The sequence below is a fragment of the Sinocyclocheilus anshuiensis genome, unplaced genomic scaffold (assembly GCF_001515605.1).
Source record: "Sinocyclocheilus anshuiensis isolate Anshui unplaced genomic scaffold, SAMN03320099.WGS_v1.1 scaffold13, whole genome shotgun sequence".
NCBI classification, from domain to species: domain Eukaryota; kingdom Metazoa; phylum Chordata; class Actinopteri; order Cypriniformes; family Cyprinidae; genus Sinocyclocheilus; species Sinocyclocheilus anshuiensis.
In genome coordinates this window covers 140,481-144,811 of record NW_015538026.1, presented here as the reverse complement: position 1 = coordinate 144,811, position 4,331 = coordinate 140,481, and positions in this window count along the sequence as shown.

Genomic DNA, 4,331 nt, shown 5'->3' with positions numbered 1-4,331 from the left:
CGCGTTTCAAAAAGGCGGGGCATAGAGGAGAAACAATAATGTACAGTATGTGGAAAATAATGTGTTTTTTTTACTTTAAACCGCATAAACACATTTCATTTCACCAAATACACAAAATAATGTTCTTTTTAGCAACATCATATGACCCCTTTAATGAGTCTTACATCTTGTAGGTTGTACTGTGGGCAGAAACATACCTGGCAATAAAGCTCATTCTGATTCTGATTCTGATTCTGAATATTGTTAATGTGTGACTGAGTTGGTTCATGTGGGAGGGCGTAAACTGGGGCCAAGAGGGTCATAAACACACGTTGGCTTGGAGTCATTGTATTATTCTAACACAGGGTCACCACAAGGTTTTGAGTATTGTTCACAGTAACACATAGAGTCTCTTTAGAGATACAGGCTAGAGACCACGTTTTTTTTAGCCCCGCGCCCGCTCGCTCCCGCAGAAAAATATCTTATCTGGGCCCATAGGCTAAGCATCAACATTAACAAACCACTGTTATTTTTAATTCTGGCATGGCAGAATGCGAGCAGCGTTTCCTTTACTATCACTAAAAGCTGACATCTCAGTTCATCGCTAATTCATAAAGCTCTGTTATAACACAATTAACATATGCACGATGAATCTTTCACAATGTCTACACTTCGTGTGTTAAAATGAGACGATTCGTGAGCACGCAGTTTCAGAACTGCAGTGAGTGGATTCTAACTTAATCACCTCTGATTGGCCATTGCGTTCCAGAAATCAACATCTGAGTTTGTGATTGGCTACATTGCCACCCTTTAAACACGTGTTATAAATAGAAACTCTGCCTAGCTATTTTAATGTTATTAGTTGTTCTTTTTGCTTTTGTGTAACACATAAATAACAATTTATATGTTTTAGACATTTTATGTTCAGATAATTTCTATTTTTTGGGAGCCCGCGAATCATTTTATTCTCCCGCATCCCGCACACACACGAGTCTCTTCCCGCCCGCACCTGCACTCGCCCATCAAGCGTTGTCCCGCGCCGCACTCTGTTGCGTTGGGTGCCGCGGTACTCCCGCGGGAGTGCAGGTCTCTAATACAGGCTACATAGGCTACATTAGACAAGTGTTGTCTCTTTCTTACTGTTTATTTTTAGACCATGTGCTGTTTAATCATTTAAAATCCAAAGACAGACATTTATTTTTCTCTAAAACCATGTGGCAAACACATGGCCATTGTGTAGCCAGTTACTTCCCCTCACAGAGCGACTCCACCTGCTTGAAAAATGTGCTTCAAAAGCACAATGTATAGAATGCCTGGTTAATATATACGCAGAGCGACCTCTATTGTACATTTATGGTCATTACAACATCTGTTATTAGAGCCGACTTCACATGCAGCCAGCCATTTGTCCGTTTTCTTATGAGATGTGCAGTTGACTTTTATACGCTCTTAAAAAATAAAGGTTATTTTTTTTCTTTGATGGTTCCGTAAAGAACATTCACGCAACCTTTCCACTGCACATAAGGTTACTTAGTGGAAAATGGGTCTTAATAATAATCTAATTAATAATAATAATAATAATAAATGTTATTTATGGCAATTGTCAGTAACAATAATAACAATAATTTTAATTATTATTATTGTTGTCGTCTATAAATCATTACAAGTCAAAGCTGTCAGCAGTAATTTAGAACACTTCTTCTGCAGGATCCGTCTTGAGCTCCGACCACGATACTCTGCTGCACCCCCAAGAGTCAAACACACGCACACATACACACATCGCCAAGGCACTGACCTTGAGTTGCCATGGCAACCTCTCTGCTCCACTTGAAACTTCACTTAAGTAAACAGGCATGCACACACCCAAACAGGCATGCATACACAGACTTATACATGTCTATGTAAAGTGTGTTTAACACAAAGGCTACAATAGGAACTCCAATTATAGTAAGTCTATGGCACAAAGAGAATAATATTACATTATGGAAGGTAGAAAACAGTCATTTAAAAGACTTCCACAGTAACTTACAATAGCCTATTGCAGGGTCATTACCCATTAAAAAACCTGATGTTAAATGAGGTCAAGGTCTCAAGATAGTTGTAGTTTCACTGTTTGTGGGACTTGAACCAACAACCTTCTTGTGGCCAGCCCTGAGTGCTGCCCTGATTAAAATTAGTTGTCATTTAGTTTTAACTATCTTTAACATTACTTTGCTGACTAAATATTGTTTTGTGAGTTTTGTGAAAAGTATATACGGAGAATAAGAGAGTACTTAGACAAAAACTTATCAAGACTTGTCAGGCCAATAACACATTCCACGTTTTGGTGGAATTTAAATAGAAATAGATGGGAGATTTGAAGTGACTCTTTCACTGATCATTTAATAAGGAACAATGAGTAAAGTGATGCTGCTATTCATGAAGAAATGAAACATGTTACAGTCTGTTGGATTTCATTCATTTATTGTTGGTTCCAGTAGTTTACATTTCAATTGACTATACCATGTTGTTTATGTGACATCTGGTATGCGGAAAATTGTGAGACAGAGAACCTTGTTACTCCTGCAGAGGAAAGAAGTCCTTTTTGTATGTTTGCCTTATTCTAATTAGCAGAAGTCAGTCCTAATTAACAAACATCTTTGTATAAAATGATTCATGGATTGCTAAGCGAGTGGTTGTTCAGACATATTTGCCTCTAAAACCCATATGAGCATGTTGTCAAGACGACAAGGTTGATCCTTAAATAACTGTTTTCAACTAGGAAAGTACACTGAGAAAGTTTCAAAAAGCCCTGAAAATTATTAAAATAAATTAGATAAAAAAGTTTTAGTACGTTTTTTTATTTATCTTATTTTTATACAACAAAAATAAATGTTTTTTACTATAAAATAAAATGTTTTGACTATACAGCATGGTTTTAAATACTTAACAAATACTGCTAGCCCTGACTCTGTAATTTTAAATGTATTAACATACGTGTGTTAATTGTTTAAGAGTAAGTTTTCTTTATATATGGGAAAAACTGTAATGATCCAACCTTACATTTCATGTAAGTTTACAGTATAGTACTGCTAAATGCACCATTTTTGGAAGTAAAAAAGAACAAGTATTTTACAGTGAAAACCTATAAACTGACATTCCCAGAATTGCCTGGATGACACTTCACATTTGATGGTATTTCATTTACATGTGTTTCTTAAAAGTTTTTGTTATAATTTTTGTATATTAGGGTTTTGTTACAATTGTTAAATTAATGTTGCATTATTTTAGTGTTATGTGTGCTTCCATTCCATTTTGTTTTGTGTGTATGACGTGCACACCTATATGTATTTAAATATGTAGATATGTATTATCTATCATCTATCTATCTATCTATCTATCTATCCTTATTGCCTGTGGGCTTTACACCTCTCTGGTTCTCTGCTTCTAAACCCATGTAGTTGTCACAGTTGGTTATAATGGTGTCAGGAACTGTAGGCACTGTAGTCCAGAGACTCTTGTCAGTCAGCCAGTCTTCACATATGGTGCCCCCCACACACCCACACACAGGCAGGTCGAAGCTGCTGTGGCTTTAAGATGCACACAGATGTGTAAACATACATATTTATCAAAGTGCAAACATGTTGCTTTGTCAATTAACATCATTGTCCATCAAGAGTTCAAGCCTGTCCCATTAGCGAAGACCTCCCTCCTTCTTGATCTTCCGTCTCTGCTTCTCCCCCTTTCACTGCTCATTTCCTGTTACTTGGTTACCGGTTGCTTCCAACTGCTTGGGCCAATTGCGTTGCCATGGTGACCATGCCCATTCTGTCATTTCCCAACAGCCTCTTGGCTCTCCTGTCCTGACATTCCCCACTGCCCCCCAGCCTGCGCGCCCAGGCCCTGGCCCACCCTACGCTGATGTCCCACGAGGCTGTCTGTGTGTGTTTGCTTGCGTGCGTTCATGTGCTCGCTCCCTCCCCCTCAGTTCTTCCTCAGTTTGGACGACAAACAGACCGACCACCTCCCTGTACAAGCAATTTAACACCTGCTGAAGAATTCATGGCTTATCTGCATAGAAAGACAGAGGTAGAGAGACGAAGACTGAGTGAGATACATAACTGGAAACAGCGATTCGTAGTTATTTAGAACAGTTTATCCCAATTTTGATCCTGGAGGACCCCAAACACTGAACAAAATATCCAAAAGATGCCATTTTGGGGGCATGACCCCAATTGAATAAATCACTGCTTTAAAATAATATTATTGTACTGAGTTTGATTTTGTTGTTGATTATGTTTTAAACTATTCAGAATGGAGCACAGGAGAGTCATTCTGTGCTTTTCTAATGGACTGCATTCACTGCACATTAA